This window comes from Ixodes scapularis, unplaced genomic scaffold, assembly GCF_016920785.2.
Source record: "Ixodes scapularis isolate PalLabHiFi unplaced genomic scaffold, ASM1692078v2 PGA_scaffold11__112_contigs__length_91849675, whole genome shotgun sequence".
In the NCBI taxonomy this organism is placed as follows: domain Eukaryota; kingdom Metazoa; phylum Arthropoda; class Arachnida; order Ixodida; family Ixodidae; genus Ixodes; species Ixodes scapularis.
The window spans coordinates 31722728-31743212 of NW_024609837.1; the positions used below are offsets into that span (position 1 = coordinate 31722728).

General features: G+C 43.4%; 2 pseudogenes; both read left to right on the forward strand.

Annotated features, from left to right (window-relative positions):
- The first annotated feature begins 5646 nt into the window (after window positions 1–5646).
- LOC115312813 lies at window positions 5647–6676 on the forward strand (annotated as a pseudogene).
- A 19-nt stretch (window positions 6677–6695) lies between these two features.
- LOC120846042 overlaps window positions 6696–20485 on the forward strand; it is a 55370-nt pseudogene continuing 41580 nt past the window's right edge.

Sequence of the window (20485 nt, forward strand, 5' to 3'; positions counted from 1 at the left end):
GACCATGTCTTAGCCGAGCTAAACCTTGATTCCTCAAATTTCGATATGAAATATCTTCGCTTTGCAGAGCGAATTACTGCGTTAACCTTATTTCTAACTTGTCGAAACTCATTACGCAAATCATTGTTATTAGGAGACCTCCGGCATCGTTTCCAAAGAAGGTCCTTTTCTTTAATTAGTTTAAGAATATAAGAGCTGAGCCATTGATGGTTAGGTCTGCGTCTCCTTAGAATTACAGTTCTTTTTGCTGATTCGGTAAAGTTTTTAAAAGCCTCCACAAACCTTGGATACACGTTGGTAGTGTTAACTGAAGCCAGAAAGCCTTTCCAATCATATGAGGCAACCAATTTGTCAAACAAAACAATATCAATAATCTGGACTTGTCGTGAAGCTCCGCATTCAGGTTTGAAAGCTAAATCATCTGTTAGTCGACATGCCACGAAGTAGTGATCGGCTAACTTTTCGAGAATTACAGCAGATTCCACTTGACCATTCGGTGTTCGTATGGAAATGTGGTCAATGCATGAAGAGACTAATTTGGTCCCTAAGATCTCTTCTCGTGTTGGGGCCGAAATAACACATTCCAAACGAGAATTAGATAAAATGTTTAAGTAGTCACACACAATAGGGTTCGTTGTGTTTAATATGTCGATATTAAAGTCGCCTACCAGACAAAGGCATTGCATAGAGGAGAAATTGCAAAGTGTTGATTCAAGCTCACCAAGAAACAGTCGAGCACTTTCCGCAGGAGGCCTATACAAACAAAGAAGAGAAATTGAGAAATTCGAAATATCAAGCTTTAGGGAAAGGACCTCACTGTGAGAAAAAGTTAAATCGAGGTGAGAGACCTGCCATATTTGATGGATATAAGCCGCAATCCCCCCGCCACTTCGTTTCGATCGTGTGGAAAAAAAGGTATTGTAGTCTGAAAGGGTGTATTGACACAGCATGAACTCCGGAATATTGATTTCTGTAAAAATAAACGCATCGACATGAAACATTATGTTTCGAACTATTATTCGAAAATTATCCCAGTATTTGCGGAGGCTTCGTATGTTCACGTGCAAACATGTAAAAGTGCTCTCCTTTCTTTGGTCGAGCGAGGTCTGAAAGTCCAAGAAGTTACTATACTGCTCAAATGTAGCTGCCAGGGTTTAAACCAACTTTTCAATATCCCCTACGGAGGCAATCCGTAGGACAGTTGTGCCGTTGCTTTTTTTTTTGCATAGATTTGCCCGTTTTTCGTCCAAATGTACTTGTACTGCTTCTCCTTTCCTTTCATCCTCGCCTTCCAGAAAAGCTCACGGTTAGACCGAGAAAGGTTTTCGTTGAAAAATATTTTAGGTGCCAGTCCGGCGTGGCTGAGTTCCCTCAGTCGCCCACGGCAACCCATCCATTGTTCCTTTAGGGAAGCCGACGCAAAGCTGACCAAAATTAATGTAGCAGTGCCAGGTTTGTCGGTTTTCTTAGGGGGTAGACGCCGAGCGGAGAGAACATCAGATGGCTGAAATTGGGAGAGGCCGATCTTCGAGGCAAGGTCACACAGAACCACACTCAAGTTTTCTTTCGGAGTGGAGGGCAGGCCCTGAATTTCCATATTAGACAAACGCTGTTGTTGGTCGAGCTCATTGATTTCTGTCTGAAGCAGGCGGATGGAATTAGCCTGCTCCTTCACCGTGTTCCGAAGCGTCCCGACTTTGGCCTCTATGTTCTTTGTCAGTTGTTTTTGAGCTGTAAGGTCTGTCACCACGGAGTCATACTTGTCGTTGAGGAATGTAACTGATTTCTCAACAGCGTCAACGGTAGTCCGCAGCCATTCTACTGTGGGTCTCAAGGCCAGGAGAGCGTCGACTTTTGCTGGCAGCGTAAGGAGAGTGTCAACACTTTCTTTCAAAGAAAGTAGCATATCCAGCTTTTGGTTGACAGAGGCTAGCTGCGCCGAGAAAGCGAGGGGGTCGTCTTGAGAGACAGTGTCCGCAGCCCCTGCGCCCGAGCGACTGTCACCACTGCGACATCTCCTACATCTCCACTTCTCTCGTTTTGAGGCACCCATCGTCGTGAAGGTAGCGTCGGCGATACCAGCACACTGCCCCAAATGAAGGACGCTATGACATTCCACACACTTCATATGTCTTCCATCCGTCGGCACAGACACATCACACACACCACAGGTGGGAGGCGGGGACATTTTGTAGCGTCGAGTTTCCCAGCAGCAGCAAAGAGGACGACGACAAAAGTGCCGGAATAATAGAAGTACGGGCTTACCGGAAGCAGCCTGGTAGAGATGACACCACACTGCACATAAACACAGAAGGGCGTCTCCGGGGACGACTCCAAAGTGTTCGGTGGAAATAATAGGGATCTCTCAGGCTCAGTCGCTCAGAGGGACTCAAACGGCGATTGACAGAGGCGATCTAGTAGAACAGCCACAGCTCAGCTATCTCAGCCAGTGGCGTCATAGATCGTGCGATTCCATTTACGGCGCAGATGGTTTGCACAGATTGAACAGAAACCATTGTCAGCACACCGCGAAGAATGACGTTCTAGTTGAGCTGGCGTACAGCGATTGTAGCGAGAGCCTGGAACGGTGAAATCGCCGAGGCCTGACCTGGATCCGTAGCCAAAAAGACTCTACTGACCTGGTCTTGGGTGGGGATCGTTCTTGCGAAGTTCTCTGGTCCTTAACCTGAGCCTCCGGTCGGTTATCGATTGTAGACGGGCGCTAAATTATTTGATTTTCGTTAAACATATGGAAAGCATTCGGAAAAACCGACTGCTCTCGGGACTTCTTCTTCTTCTTCTCGAATATTATTCTAATAATAATATATTAATTATATTAATAATAATATATATTATTATAATAATAAAATATAATAATAATAATAATAATAATAATAATAATAATATTTTTTTTTATTTTCCGTGCCCACAAACAACTTTTCGGTCTCCAGTGTGCCGCACAAAATACTAAAATACAAATACCGCAAAAACTAGAATACTCAATACAAATACCCCAAAAAAATATTTCTAGGCGAAAGACATCCATTCACGAACAAGCAAGGTAAATTCCCGAAGACACATGAAAATATCCAGGTGATGTTCCTTATTGAAGGCCAATTGAATCCGTGACAAAGGGGATACAGGGGAGATGCAAGATGGATAAGACGTTTATACATTCCAGCTGGCTCTTCATGGAACATGGAAGTCAATGAATCGTAGTAAATCCATTGACGTGACGTGATCATGGACAAGTTTATGAAGAAAAACAAAATCTCTGAACTGCCTCCTCACGGCAAGTTTATATAATGCAAAACCGGTGAAGTAGCGTTTGATATAGCAAACCGGTGAAGTTGCGTAAATACCTTGGCATCCACATAACATCTGATCTTTCATGGAATATTCATATTGAACATGTTATTAACAATACTAACCGCATGCTAGGCTTTTTAAGAAGGAATTTTAGTTCTGTGCCGTCATCTCTCAAACTTTTTCTTTATAAATCACTTGTTAGATCAAAGCTGGAGTACGCAGCCTCCGTTTGGGACCCCGGCATGGAATACTTCGTTCAATCATTGGAGGCCGTCCAGAACAAATCCGCACGTTTCATACTTTCCAACTACCACCATACTTCTAGTGTAACGTCCATAAAACTATCATTATCATTACCCACTCTTGCTTTGCGTAGACAATATTCTCGTCTGTTCCTTTTTCACAAAATTTATCATAATCCGGCCATGCGTCACAATCTACTAACCCCTTCATGATATATTTCCCGTCGTTTAGATCATAAGAACAAAGTGGCCGTCTTTACATGCAACACTAATGCATTTTTCTATTCATTCATACCGCGCACGTCTGTAGAATGGAACCACCTTCTTCATGACATTGCCACCATTGATGACTTATGCATTTTTAAAGATGCTGTATTTAACTTTTTATTTTTTTGAAATTTGACTGTGCTTATTTTGCCCTCTTGTCATTTCTTTGTATTTCCCACTCCCCTCTGTAATGTCTTCAACCCTTAAGGGTAAATAAATAAATAAATAAATAAATAATGATAAAAAGACCTCCTTCCAATATAGCGGTCCTACACAATTCTTATCAGCCGCTTTTGTACATTTCCGATTTCTGTTGCCTGACCAAGAGATAATGAATTCCAGATTACCGAGCCAAATTCTAACCGTGATGTAACTAGTGACTTGAACAAATGCAACAAACAAGAGGGTGATGAGAATCGCTGACATAACCGAGAAATAATGCCTAACACTCTTAACGCAGCATTAACAGTTGTAGACACGCGTGTTCTTTAAGAAAAAGAGAACTGTCAATACGGACACCTAGATCCCTTACAAAGGATACCCGGGGTATCAAGGCGCCTTCAAGGTTGTAAGAAAAAGAAATGAATCCACGCTTTCTAGATAGAACAATATGTTTAGTTTTCTTGGGATTCAACGACAAGGGATTTTTGAAGCACCAATTTGAAACATGTTCCATGTCAGCTTGAAGACGAGTGAAATCCAATACTGACCTCACATTTAAAAATAGTTTAACATCATCGGCAAAGAGAAGAATTTTTGCGCCACCAACACAGGAAACTATATCATTTTTAAACAAAATGAACAAAAGCGGTACCAGGATCGATCCTTGGGGCACCCCGGATTTAGAAACAAACTCGTCGGAGTAGCATTCTTTAACACGAATAGAGTTCGACGACCTTTTATATGACTAAAAACCATGCGCAGAGGTGTCGGCTGAAACCATCAGAGCGAGTTTTTGTAGAAGTAAATCATAACTAACACGGTTGAACGCTTTCGACATGTCGAAATAAATCGCATCCACCTGTTTCCTACTGGACACAATTGGCGCTGAGAAATTTAAAAATAAGCATAAGTTAGATTCTATCGATCTCCCCTTTAAAAACCCGTGCTGAGCTTTAGTTGTCATCTAGCTCAGATAAAAGTAAAGACGCTTATAAACTACTTTTGCAAGTAATTTTCCAAATCCACATAACTGTCACACCGGCCGGTAATTGTTAACCAATGCAGAATCACCGGACTTAAAAATAGGCACAACTGCGGAGACTTTCCGAAGTTCAGGCAGCTTTTTAAACTAAACCAGTGTAAAATAGTGCGATCGTTTTTTGAGCGCCCGATTTTTTTTCTTTTGGTACCTCAAACATTCTTGCATTCATCGCATTGCAATTCTGTAGTACCGATGCCTATGAATCTCAGTTTCCGGTTTCAGATCTCAAGCCCAGGTACTTGCACTGGCGAAATCGCTCCTGTCAGGATAGGCACGTATTATGACAATACAGAGAAATACGCTTTAAAATAGCTGAACGTCCATAAAAACAAATGTTGTTTTATGAGCAACATTAAATCAACAATATTAATTTTCTCTTAAAAGCACGACACTCTTTTCGACCCATACTAAGCTTAGGGGCACGACACTCTTTTCGGCCCATACTCACGCTGCTCCATGTACCAGGTGCTGATTTGGATTCTCGCTGTCACGGCGAATTCCGTCGGGACGGCGGCAGCCCCAATCTACGAGTCATGGCCAGCGACGACCTTTTCGTCAACTCATCGTCCCCTCGAGCCACCGGATTTTCCAGAAAAGTTTCTGTGTCATCTTGAAGACCGACAGATGGCCAGGCATCGAGGGACGTTTCCGGATCCGCTGCACCGTTGCCATAAAAGGGAGCTACTTCGCCTTCAGCCGCTGGGGCACGACACTCTTTTCGGCCCATACTCACGCTGCTCCATGTACCAGGTTAGTTATTTAAATCATTCAAAATGTTGCCGAACGAGCAATGTAATGCTTCTCAGAGTGTCGTGCCCAATCGACAAACGTGTGCTTTGTAGATACATGCATTTTGCTGGCTCTTGGGTGATTGCTACATTGATGTCTTTGTGCTGTGAACTATCGTTTTCGTTTTTTGAGACCTTGTTGCTTTTGTCGGGTGACGTGGAGCTAAACCCCGGTCCCATGACTAAGGCACAGATTGAACAGCTTGGGAAAATTGAGACCATTTTGTTGGAATTGCAATCTGGTCAAATGACTGTTTTGGGAAAGTTAGCTGGTATTGAGGCAAAACAAGCTGATCTTGAGAGGAAGTTTGATACCATAAGCTTGAAAACTAATGATATTGAAAAACGTCTTTTGCAGATTGAAGGAAGTGGCAGGAAATTAGAAGCAAAATTAGATGATCTTGAAAACAGAGGCAGGAGGACAAATTTGGTATTTTTCGGAGTTCCCGACAACTCTCGCAGTGAAACATGGGAAGAATCGGAAAGGCTGATCACAAAAATCTGCAAAGACGTGTTATCACTCGATGTTTTAATTGAAAGAGCCCACCGATTGGGGAAACACAAAGATGGGAAAAACAGACCAATTGTAGTCAACTTCCCGGGTTGGAAGGTCAGAGTCTGCGTTGCGAAGTGCTTTTAAATTCAAGAATACTTCATTCGGTGTCTCCGAGAATTTTAGTCTTGCAGTCCAAGAAAAGAGGCGTCAACTTTGGAATTATGCGAAGGAGAAAAGGCAGAACAGAGAGAACAAGGTTCATTTAAACCACGATAAACTGGTTATCAATGGGCAGACGTTTATCTGGGACAGCGAAACGAGACAACCTGTTTTATATCGGGCGCCTGGCCAACCAAGAGAACACGAATGACGGGTCGGAAAGCCTAAAGATGGCCCAAGCAATCATGAGGCTACAGCTACAAAACAGGCGCCTTCAGTACTATTGGTAAATTGCCGTAGCATCAAAAATAAAGTAGACGAGTTTGCACTTTTGTTGGAGACCCTTAAACCTGAAGTTGTTATGGGGACAGAGTCTTGGTTAGATGATACTGTTAGTGACGCTGAGGTATTTCCGGCGGGTTTTACAGTTTATCGCAAAGACAGACATCGGCACGGTGGGGGAGTTTTTCTACTAATTTCGAATAGATGGACTAGTCATGAACTGGTTTTCGAAAATGCTACCGAGTCTGTCTGGTGTCGGGTCTTTTTCCCAAGGGGAACTGCTCTCGTGTTCGGGACCTTCTACCGCCCCCCTGATAACAGTGAAACTTCAATTTGTTTGCTCTGTGACATGTTATCAATGATTCCTGACAGTGTTTTTCTAGGTGGTGATTTTAATCTGCCAGATTTTAACTGGTCTACTGGAACAACAGAATGTATTGTTAAATCACGCGTTAACACTGTGTTTACAGAGGTATTGGGCACTTTCGGCTTCAACGAATATGTGCAGCAGCCGACGAGGTTGAACGCCATTCTAGACTTGGTCTTATGTAATGACCCTAATATTGTAGCTCAGGTCGGATTGTACCCTGGAATAAGTGACCATAGTGTGGTTGTTGCAACGCTAAATGTATCTGGAGCACCCGAGAGGGCACAACTTCCACGCAAGGTATTCATGTATGAGAGAGGAAACTTTGACGCCATCGGCACTGAATTGGACAGCTATTTTTCAACCTTTTTATGCTTAGCAGAATCGCACTGTCTAGAAGATCTGTGGAGCATCTTTCGTAATAAAATAACAAACTTAATCGACACTTTTGTACCATCGAGGATTATTCGACAAAAACGAAAACAAAAACCATGGTTTAATATTGAAATTCATAAACTCGTAAGAAGAGCGCGGTGTGCATATAGAAGGGTTTCCAGAGATGGCTGTCCAATAAACCTGCAAAGGCTAAAGGAAATTAATTACACATTAAAGTTATCTATAAGAAAAGCAAAGAAGTTATTTTTCTCCCGGCTAAACGATGATCTTAAGCGAAATCCCAAAGTGTTCTGGAATTACGTTAAAACAAGTAGAAAAGATGATATTTCTATCCCATACTTAAATGTTAACAATACAATAATCAAGAGTGATGCTGAGAAGGCAGAATGTTTTAATTTTTACTTCAAATCAGTATTTTCTCAAGAAACAACCAGCGATGAATCACCAGTATCTGTTATTTCTGGTAACACAATGGCAGATATTGAAATTGATGTTAACGGTATTACTTGCCTCTTGCGTGAAATGAATACCTCGAAGGCAACCGGACCTGATGGATTACCATCGATTGTTCTTTGTAAGTGTCGAGATATTATAGCCCAGTATTTATGTCTCATGTTTAAAATTTCCCTTGAAACTGGGGCAGTTCCACACGATTGGAAGGTAGCAAATGTTATTCCTGTTTTCAAGTCAGGGGATAAAAAACTTGTAGAAAATTATAGGCCTATATCTTTGACGTCAATTAGTTGCAAAGTGCTGGAACATATTATATATAGTGAAGTTTTTGATTACCTGGAATCCTGTAAATTTCTTGCCCCTTCCCAGCATGGCTTTCGCAGAGGGTGTTCATGTAACAAACAACTGGCAGAATTTCAACATTACATTTCAAAATCACTTGACAGCAATACTAATGTAGATGCAATTTTCCTTGATTTTCGTAAAACCTTTGATACTGTACCACACCACCTACTACTGAAGAAATTAGCATCTTTAAATATAACTAACAATATTCAAAAGTGGATAAAAAATTACTTAAGTGGCCGAGAGCAGTGCGTGGTTTTAAATGGTAGCAAGTCATTACCTATAACTGTGAGTTCAGGAGTACCCCAAGGCAGTGTCTTGGGACCATTATTGTTCTTAATTTATATTAATGATATTGTAACTGACATTCAGTCGCCGATTAAGTTGTTTGCGGACGATTGCGTTGTTTATAGACAAATATATTCAACAATGGACATAGAAATATTGCAAAGCGACCTAGATAAAATAGAACACTGGTGTGATAAGTGGAAAATGAGTTTAAATATTGGAAAATGTAATTATCTCAGCTTCACAAAAAATGTATCAAGGTCTCCCGCCAGCTATACCATTAAAAATGCAATAATCCGCAGAGTAAGCGACTGTAAATACTTAGGAGTTAATTTCACCCAATCGCTTAAATGGCACAATCATATTGACTATACAATAGCAAAGGCAAGCAAAATGTTATATTTTATATGGAGGACTTTTAAGGGCGCTTCAACAGAGGTGAAAGAAACTCTTTATATTTTGCATGTTAGGTCGATACTCGACTATGCATGCATCATTTGGGACCCATACCAAGATTATCTTATCGAAAAATTAGAAAAGGTACAGAATCAAGCGGCACGATTTGTCAGCAATAACTATAACCCTTATGCAAGTATCTCTGAAATAAAAGCCATGCTGGGATGGGAATCATTAAACACTAGAAGGTATAAGTTAAGGTTGAAGTTTTTTCATCGGATTTATTATAATGAAACTGGCATTGATAGAAATGAGTATCTGTATAAACCAAGTTACATGTCAGCGCGGTTCGATAACTCTGAAAAGGTTTTTGAGTACTGTTATAAAACAAACAATTTGGGTAGTTCTTTTTTTGTTCAAACAATCAAAGACTGGAACCTGCTGCAACAGGAGCTGGTCAGTATCTCAGACAATGATGTACTTTTTCTTGTTTGTGAAAATCACTGTTATTTGTTATTTCGTGATCCCCCCCCCCCCCCCCTACGATAATGCCCACGAGGCGATGTAGGTATTCTGTAAATAAATAAAAAAATAAATAACCGCCATAAAACAGCGTTTTTAATGTTGCACTGAAATAGTCTCCGTAACGAAAGCAGTGATGTTTGATTTCTTTTTAACGCTACGCGTTAAACAGCTCGTGTCTCAGAAAAGCCTGCGTCGGCGTCGGTGGCGTTGTGACGGGAAAATCCTAATTGGTCGGTAGGATAATGACGTCACAGCCACATGACCTCGCGCTGGAATTTCAGACAAACCACAATGCTCACGTAAAATGTGACGTCAGGTGTAGAATGAAAGTGATTGAAAACACAATATGTAATGCGAATTAAAGGTCGCCGCATGCCTCTAATGTAAATCATTTGCCTTAAAGGAAAATTTGAAGATTTTTAGGCAGGATTCGAACCTAAATAAGCCCTTCGGTTGCGGGCCATACACGTTACTGGCTAGGTCCCATTCGTTTTTTTTTTCCTTATTGCCTTATATAGCACAGCGACACACATCATTTTTCAACCGTTAAAGAAAAAGCGAAAAGCACCAGTTGATTTGACTGATTTCAAAACGTTAAAAGTCTTTCAAAGTAGACAGCACTTCAAGCACCGGCAACCACTCCGGACGAGGTTGCCGCGCCTTCTACACTTCTTGCAGATAACTAGGGCTCCGTGTTTTCGGAGTTTATTTTTCGTCAAATTCGGAGGGTGTTTTTCGGAGTTTATTTTTTGCCCAAGATTCGGAGTTTATGGAGTTTATATTTTTTTTTTATTCCCAATTCTCCGAAATTCGGAGTTTAATTTCGCTGTTTCCTATTAAAAATAAATAAAGAAACAATAACCGAATGTAAACGTATGCCAGATAAAAAAAGAAGACGCGCTTGTATCAATTGAAATATTTTCAGTTGAATTTGGTGTTGGTGGCATTGCCATTGGCAATACTAATTTATCCATCGGATTTAAAAACAGCGCGAAAAGACGAGGAATAGACAAAGAAGTAACACGGACGTAGCGCTGTTTATCCGCGACAAACGTCACACACAAGTGGCACTTCAATAAACGCCGATACCTTAAAGTCAATAAACTCCCGGAGGTAGTCACTAGGAGGCTCGTAGTCATTCCATCCTATTTCATCAATCTAGCCCGCGGCCGCGTGAGGTGGAGTGGTTAAGGAGGTAATAGAGAGATTGAACTGCCCCTCTTCCCATATTTATGCAATCCCTATGGTCCATAGCTTTCACTCTTACTAATACACACCCTTTCCTTTCTTTAAATCACAAATCGCATGACCCAAACCGGAAACCAAAAGAGTGGCTTTTGTCGTGACCCGAATGTACAACGAACGACCTGTTGCCCTGAATCAACCTTGAAGAGACAAGCGGCAAGACCCCTGTTGACAACGGTCCGAGATTTGAAAGATAATTATGGTGGAATTTTCTCAGAACCATTGACTCTATATGCTAATCAAACTGTAAAAAAAAACAAAAAAACACTGAAACATAAATATTTGGAGTTTATCGGATAAATCCGAATTGACCAAAGTTTTACCGGCGGGTGTTTTTCTGAGTTTTTTGGATTTATCCGAAAACACGGAGCCCTACGATAACTCAAGCTTTTAACAAAATGCTTATAAACCGGACCAACGTCCGCGTCAGCGTGGCGGACAGCCGTACGACTCCTCCATTACTGTGTGGGCCCATGAGCAATATCATGTCGAGTGGTACATCGGCCTCTCCTTCCATTGGCAGAAAACGAATTCCTTGAAGGGTTAAAGGGAGGTCCTTTTTAAGATTCCTTTTCAGGACGTCCCAGAAGAAGACAGCGTCCCAGCACTCTCTAAATACATGCTCAATGGTTTCCTTTTTACATAAAAAGCACTTATCTGATCATGGAACAGGGTTGTTTTTCTCACTTAACCAAGCTCTAACAGGAAGTGTTTAGCTGCGCAGTTTAAAAAAAAAAAAAGACATTTTAGCGTACGCGGAGACTATCATTATTTTAACACGTTTCAAAACATTCTGGCCTGGCCTGCACTGTATATTGAACGGTACAAAGGCACGGGGAAAAGCAAATCCTTCAAACGTTTTAACAACTTTTTACGTGACACATCAGAGAAGTACTCCAAAAAAAAAAAAAAACGCGTTGTTGAAAAACGATATGCAGCAAACACTTCTTTCAAATGCCCGCATAAACAAGGTATGATGTCTTCAGTTGTAGTCATCGCGAAACCGGGCAGTGCACTGTACAACCGAGTTTGAATTACAGTACATAGAAACGGGTCTTTCTGGTCTCTAAGAAAAATAAACTTGCTGACCAGCTGTCTCAAGGATAGATGCGAAAACCCTACACCACTTGCTTTGACACGACAAAAAAAGGTTTGTCCCGCTCGATCTTTCCCAAGTCAAGCTCCAAACAAAAATGGCTAAAACGGGATGCACATGTTGAATAATTATCCGTGAAGAATGCAACACTTCCAACAAGTACTGCAATTTTGACGCAAGAAACGCATTGCAAACAGTTGCACGCGCGGAAATCAACAGACCTTTAGCCCCCCCTGCCACCCCCCCCCCCCCCCACACACACACACACACTTTTTTTACTTCGCCCGCAACGGTTCCGTTTCATCAATTCAAAATTGATCGTTGGAGTGGTATTATCGTTATTCTCGCTGAACATTTTGAGTTCGTTTGAAGTTCCAGGCACTATTCATCATCATTTCTTCGGCTAAAACAGCAGAAAGGAGCCAGGACCATAAAGGCACCTGGTGGTGTACGGGAGCCGTATAATAGATTCGTCACCCTTGTTGAACTGAAGTTGGTCCTTCATAGTGTCAAACCCTCGGCAGCTGGTTCTGACGGTATCCACTACTTCATGTTGAATCACCTCCACCCCTCTACACTCTATCTGGTTTTATACTTCTTCAACAGAATATCGGAGAAGGGACGTTTTCCATCAGCATGGAGTACGGCTACAATTATTTCTCTACTTAAACCAGGAAAGGCCTCAGATGCTGCTACTAGTTACCGGCCAATAGCATGGACAAGCTGTTTGTGTAAAACCTTCGAAAAAATGATCAATAGACGACTGTTGCAGCCCTTGGAAAAAAATGCATACTGGATAAATACTTGTGCGGTTTCCGCTCGTCTCGCTCGACGCAGGATCAATTGGTTCGATGGGAGACAACTGTCCGAGAGGCTTTTGTCTACAGACAGTACTGCCTCTCTCTGTTTTTCGATCTCGAGGAAGCTTACAATACTGACTGGCGGTATAGAATTTTGAGGAACTTGATTGACATTGGTATACAGGGCCGCATGTTCTATGATATTGAGAGCTATGTAGGTAGATGCACCTCCCGAATAAGGCTGGGGTCTGTACACTTACGATGGTTTGTACAGGAAAACGGTGTTCCAAAGGGCGGTGTCCTAATTGTTACTCTGTTTGCTATAGAAATCAATTTTATCTCGCGTGTCATACCACCATCAGTTCGCTGTGCGCTGTATGTAGATAACCTCCAGATCCCTGTTTCCTCATGCAACCTTTCAATCTGCGAACGGCGTGTTCAACTGACTAATAATAATGTGACAAGTTGGGCTGACAATATTGTATTTAAGTTCTCCATGGAGAAGACTGCTTTTGCTTGTTTTTCACGAAAACGTGGTGTAATGCCGACGCCTCCGTTTACCATGTACAGTGTACCAGTTCAGATAAAAACAGAGTATAAGTTTCTAGGGCTTATATTTGACTCAGCACCCTTGCAGCCATAATATCAAAATGCTAAAACAAAAATGTCATAAATCCCTTATATTCTAAGTTTTCTCTCCCATGACTTGGAGTTCTGATCGACTGTGCCTTCTAAGAATCTGTCGGTCGATTGTGCGGTCATGCCTAGACTATGGATGTTTGGTGTATGGAGCAGCAAGTGCATCAGCACTGAAAATGTTGGATCCAATTCATCGCGCAGGGATCCGGCTTGCCACCGGCGCGTTTTGAACATCCCCTGTGCTGAGCCTCTATGCTGAAGCTAATGAAACGTCACTAGTTCTCATGTATTCCCTTAGTATACGGTCAGTATTACAACATCCATTCCGGAAACTAGTCGAGGGAACACGTTTTGAATGAACCTTCCCAAGTAAGCCCAGTGTTAAGCCTCAATTTTCATTGCTAAACAAGTCCGCGGCTGTTTCGGCTAGCCTTCAGATGAACCCACTTGTTGCTCAGCCTTTGGGAACAGTGGCACCATGGGAGCATAGTCTTATCATCACAAACTTGTCACTCACTGAGTACACTAAGCAAAATGCCCCACCAGGAGTCTTATAACAGGCATTCCTTCAGCTACAAGATACATATAAAGACTACCCCAGCCTTTACACTGACGGCACGAAAACCGACTCCTCTGTCGGCTGTTCCGTGATTAGACCATCACTTAAAGGTGTGCGGAGGATTAATTCTAGTGCAACTATCTTGATTGCCAAGGTATACGGTTTACTATTGGCCACAAACTATATTATCAAAAATAGGCATCTATACTATGTAGTTTACACTGGTTCACTACGTGCCCTGAAAGCGCTCAGATCCTTTGAGATAGCAAAAAACCCATTAATAACACAGCTACAACATAAAGTGGTTGCTGCAGCTAAAGAGAACACATTGCAGATAGTCTTTTGCTGGGTGCCTAGTCACTCACGTGACTAGGCACAATCAACAGCTTCATTGCCGGGAACGGCAATGAAGCTGCTAATCGTGCCGCTTCCAGATGTGCTACAAGGAAGGCTGATATTCACGACATACCCTACCAAGACTACAAAGTGACCATAAAGAAAAGTAACAAGTGTAAATGTCAAGAGGAATGGTCCCGCGAAACCAACAACAAACTCCATGTTGTAAATCCGATGCTACAGGAGTGGGCGAGTTCCCGTCATAGGGACAGTTTTTTCGAGGCAGTCCTTTGTCGGTTAAAAAGTGGCCACACACATCTAACACATGGGTATCTGCTTCGCCGAGAGGATCCAACTGCACGCGAACACTGTTTAGATGTTTAGAACCATTAACTGTAGTGCATATTCTTCTTGAGTGCCCCGCATATCACAGATACCGCCAATACTACTTCGCCCAGTTTTATTCAGCACATATGCCTTTACACCTTGCTCTTCTGCTTGGGGATGAACTTTTCATAAATCATACAAATGTTTTTAATTCCTAGAAAGCATTAAATTTTTACGCCAACTTTAAACTTGCTATGCAATTTTAAAATTTGTCATCCACATTATTTATATACATATTCATGTTCATCCCTTTATTCTATCACTGGCCACTAGAGCCCTCTTTCCTCCCCAAAAAACATTTCATAAAATAGTCACAGATTTTGGCGCCCTATAGCCTTAGACGCTTTTTCGCCTATAAAACTCAATCAATCAATCAACCATCCTGGAGAAGTTCTTTAACTTCTCCAGCTTCACTGCATGCCCAAGAGGACAAACAAGAACAACCACAACAACAGCAAGTCAGCACTACACATATAAATAAATGACAGTCCGCAATACAGACACAAATAAGTTACAGTCTAAGGATAGTACGAGAGAAAACGAAATCCTAGCCAAAAAACACGCGCCCTCTTATTTAAGCCCCCGACCGCCCAAGAAGGTCGTCTCTGGAGCTGCCACCTGGCAATAGCCGGAGTCCGCGATCTTGTCAATCGCGAGACCGGTGGCCTGCGTGGGAGCACTTCGGGAGCAGCCTTGGCCTCCCCCCTTGTACGTCGGGCTTTCGCTCCGACGTGTCAGGTACGGGGTGAAACGCTAATCCCAACGGTGCTGCGCTCCTTTTTCCAACGACTTGCCCACTACGAAACAAAACGTCAACGACAAGGCAGAACAAGTGATATGGTTTAAAACAGAATGGAAGCATTGACAAGGAACCCAGCCATCACACAAATAGGTAGAACCCCAACAACAGTCAGCAGCAAGTTAACTAAAATAGCAGCGACGTAAGGGTCAGGAACACGATCCTTTGTTTACCTCTGCGATCCATTCTGCTGCGTTTGCACCAGATTGTCTTTCAGTACGGATCGTTTTTTTGTTTTTGTTTTTGCTCGGTTTTGGTTGGCTTTCTTTAAAGGGGGGAGAACGTTTTCGATGCTCCGACTGACTGTTTAGCTCGTAGCATGCTTTCTCTAAACCATATGTGAGAAAAGGAACGAGAGTCTATTATTGTAGGTGTGCTTGCGTTTTTTTTTTTCATTTTATTTTATTCCAGTCCCAGACTCAAGATTGACGATGACCTGCCTTTCGTTCTTTTTTCAATTGGTGTTATTTTGGAAATGCTGCTGTTCGTAAAATCTATTTTCTTTGAATATTATTTTACGTTGAAAGAGTGCTTTTGAACGTGATCTAGCAATGCGTCCTATGATCACACTTCAGAGAGCGCTGATGCGCCGGGGGCGTAGTGAAATTGACAGGCCATAGCTTTTGCGTCAGCCACCAATTTACTGTAATATTTTCGTGGGAATACAGTTTCGAATCGCCGCAGCACATTGCTGTAAACAATTCATGGCGTAGACGCAGATGTAGCATCAGCCATCTTCACCTAGACTCTTATGTGGACCAGAAATTGCACACAATCAAAACACAGATGAGTGCTGGTATATCGTCCACATAACTTAGCCGGCGCTTAGTACTGTAAAGCCGGGCTTCGTACTGTAAAGCACACTGCTCATAAGTCATACAAATGACCGTCCCCAAACACGAGTCACCGGAAAATTCGTGAGTCGAATGCCGCGTGCCAGTTTTATCCTTGAACTCATTGCCATGCGGCATTCGAAGCACGGATCTCGTGGTGACTCGCTCTCAAATCTGTATGCAGACTCGTTTGTGTGATGTGTAAGCTGTGTGACCCCTGTTTTATGATGTTCTATGAAAAACGAGCAGCTTGTAAATAGATTTTTATTAATCTGTATGTTATATTTCTTCAACTCATTTATACAGCTTCCCATATTTCTGTCGCCACTATACTTTGTTCATTCTTAAAGGGATGCTGAGCCGAAATCTGGATTGCAAGAAACACGGCGGCAAGAGCGTGCAACGGAATCCTGCAAACACCAAAATATCACTCATACAGCAATATCTCGAACGGATGACCGTATTTAAAAAAAAAAAAAAGAGGCGCATTTGACAGATATGTTTACGCCTTATTCCTCCGAGAAGGAGAGTGAACGGCCTCGCGTCTTCTCCGCTTCGCCACCTTGAGGGGGTGAAGCGGAGAGACGAGCAAACAAGATATCTTGACGTCACCCGCCTCGTCGGCCTCGCTCAATCGCGGCCTTTTTTTCCAAAAATACGGCCGTTCATTCGACATATCACCTTACGAATACTGTTGTAGGAATTGTAGCGTCCCACCTACATCTCCTGCGTTTTTTTTTTAAATCAAATTTTGGTTTACCATTTTTTTAAGCTGAGACTGAAATTTCCGACTTCAGCGCCAGCTGGCTGGCTTCCGCAGTGCTTTGCTTGTGCGTGCCTGTGCCTTAACACTTGTGTTAGGAAGGGCAGAAAGCTTGCTCTGAAGGCGGAGCGTCTAGTCTCAGCTTAAGGTTCAACGGAGTATTCTGTCTCAGTATCCTTCTTAGGGTGGTACTTTTATTGGCAGAAACCAATGCTATCAACGCAGCAAGGTAAAAATGAAGTGTGAAACGAAATGGCACCGTTGCAGGGTTAAAAACCACGGGCTAGGGCTAAGACGGACGTTACTTGACATGCTCCAAAACAAAGCAAAAGAAAAAAAAACATTACCTTTTATAACAGCTTGATGACATCATTCCAAGGAAAAAAATACCAATGATGAAATAATACGCGTCTACTAATTTTTATTTTTTATGTTTTTTTTTGCCAGGTTATTTTATCGTAATAATGCTCGTGCTACACGCAAAATGTATGGTGGGTCTGTAATAACTGTATATTTAACTTAAAAAAGGGCGACAAGGTAAGCAAAAACTGGCTACCATCGGCATTTCTTACATTTTAGAGCGCAGCTCTTAGAGGCCCGTTCCCGGCTTGAGCGGCGTCGGCGTCGCCGTCGCCGTCGGCGTAACCAAGGTCATCCCAAGGTCACGTGGCCCCCAAGGTCATACCAAGGTCACGTGACCCCCAAGGTCACCCCAAGGTCACGTGACCCCTCCACCAGGGTCGACACTCAAAGTCACGTGACCCCCTGAAGTCACGTGACCCCCGAGGTCACGTGACTCGCCCCCCAAAGTCACGTGACACCCCAGGTCACGTGACCACCCCCCAGGGTTACGTGACCCCGCCGAGGTCACATGACCTCCCCAATGACGTCATCGTCACTGATGACGTCATCGGATCCGCATCGTCATCGTCATCATCACTGATGACGTCATCAGTGAGGATGACGATGACGATGCGGATGCCGGTGAGGTCATCAGTGATGTCACTGATGACGTCATCAGTGATGATGACGATGACGATGCGGATGCCGGTGACGTCATCAGTGACGTCACTGATGACGTCATCAGTGATGATGACGATGACGATGCGGATGCCGGTGAGGTCATCAGTGACGTCACTGATGACGTCATCAGTGATGATTACGATGACGATGCGGATGCCGGTGACGTCATCAGTGACGATGACGTCATCGGGGAGGTCACGTGACCTCGGCGGGGGGTCACGCGACCCTGGGGGTGGTCACGTGACCTGGGGGGTGTCACGGGACTTCGGGGGGCATCCGCATCGTCATCGTCATCATCACAGATGACGTCATCAGTGACGTCACTGATGACGTCACCGACATCCGCATCGTCATCGTCATCATCACTGATGACGTCATCGGAGTCCGGATCGTCATCGTCACTGATGACGTTATCAGTGACGTCACTGATGACATCATCGGCATCGTCACGTGACCCCCCAAGGTCACGTGACCCCCCCCAGGTCACTTCACCCCCCCAGTGCCCTGGATCCCTCCTCCTCCTCAAGAGCTGCGCTCTAATTCGGTGTTACAGGGAGTTGTAAACGGCTTTCACTTTTTTCTTCCATGATTGCAATTACGTGACAAACGCAGGAGATTGCTGGAATACGCTTGTACCGGCCACCCTAAAAGTGCTACATTTTGGTGAAAAACATTAAGTTGCTTGAGCAAAATATGAAGAACCACCGATGTTGTGATTGCAAGAATCGTGTCGCGAAGTGCAGCACCATTATTTAAGAAGAGCGCACCTGCATGCCTCAGAATGAGAGGCACCGATTTGCTGACAGACATGGCGTGTTTGGAGCCGTAAGAGAGTGTACAGATGTGCCGGAAATGCCGGCTTCAAATCTTAAGTTTTAAACAACTTTCTTTTGAAGGGCTGAAAACTGTGAAAGGCAAAGTTCCTCTTTTTTTTTTTCTTTTTTTTTTTGTGTGGCCCGCGTTCAGGGGCGGATTCAGACCTCCATTTTGGGGGGGGGGGGGGGGGGGGGAGGGGGAGGGTGTTTCCTCGGTGTAAAACGGCGGGGGGGGGGGTGTTTATATTTTTTGTGGAGTTATCGTATTTAGTAAACTCTGATAACATAATATAGATCTTGAGAGCTTTTGTATCGGTTTACCTGTCGGGTATGAACTCTCTGAATTAAAACCTTTCGGGTAACCACGGTAGAGGTAAGTATCTAGAAAATTGTGGTGGCACTATCCTTTCTGAACACCATAACGTAAGGAATTTTGTAGTTCATAGGAAAAGGGATTACTCCATTCGCGTGGCAGCGCGCTAGAAATAGAAAAAGAACTTTGACTACTGGGGATGAATGTTTACTGCTATAGCTGCTGTGACAATTGCAGACAGTGTAACTTGATGGCTCAGATATCCCCGGCGGGGCTACAAATTTCGGGCTCCTTTTGCTTGAATATTTCTATATTCTCGTTATACCCGCAGAGCATGTAAGGAGAGCCAACCCTTGCCAACTATACGGAGGAAGCTCATGCAGCTAATGACAATGCGAAAAACGTTTTAATCTAAAACTCGGCTGTTCTTTGAGATTAAGCTTGGCATAGTAGTTAGAACTTTATATTCAGTGCCAAAATGCAGAACGTGGTTTTAAAACATACTTTTCATTGTCGCCGGTTGCTTCAATGGAGCGAGTACGTTGCAAACAAGCGACAAAAATGGCCCGGCGGCTTCGACGCTGCTCGCGGCGTCAAAACACTGTTGACGCAGCGAGCGAAACGAACGCTGCCAGGCAAGTCCGTCGGTTGTTCGCCGTACATTGGGAATGTCCAGAGCGCAGCGCATGCGGCATTGCCAACCCAAACTCGTGTTTTCACGTGTTCTGGATGCAACTCGAGAGAACGAAAGCGAATGATTGTTGAATATTTTTGGAAGCATGTTGCAGTTCGGCAACTATAACTTCTAACTTCAAAACTATATTCAATTGAACTTCGTCTGGATATTTTCTGTATGAAAGGAACAGTTACTTGTTTCTGGGTAGTTAGCTCACTCGTCAGGGTCGAGAGGACAGGTGCAGAGATATGATGGGGCAGAGCGGTTGTCCGGTCGGCGAATTTCGACTGAGCTAAAGACCGACCACGACTGCAGCATGGATGCTTGGGAGTGGGTGTTCACTTGAACGGGCACTGCTGACAGGCACTGTCTATTTAATTTATGTATAGTCGCATCTTTGAAAGGGCTCGTTTTCCCCAAGTCCCCAGGTAGGGAATTTGAAGCCGCAGTTGCAAACCAGCAAGCCCCGCCTCCGTTCCGTTCGACATACACATATTCGCTCCTGCAAAGCCGCGCAAAAGCTCTGCCATCAATCCACAGAACCCGCGTTTAACTCGAAAATTAAAGACGGTGCCAAGGGGAGACAAGGGGTAGCGGGCGCCTTTCCTAAAATATGTCCCGCCACCCTAAGTTGAAACGGCATTGTATACAAATAAATGCCTACGGCGTCGGCTTGAGGACCCC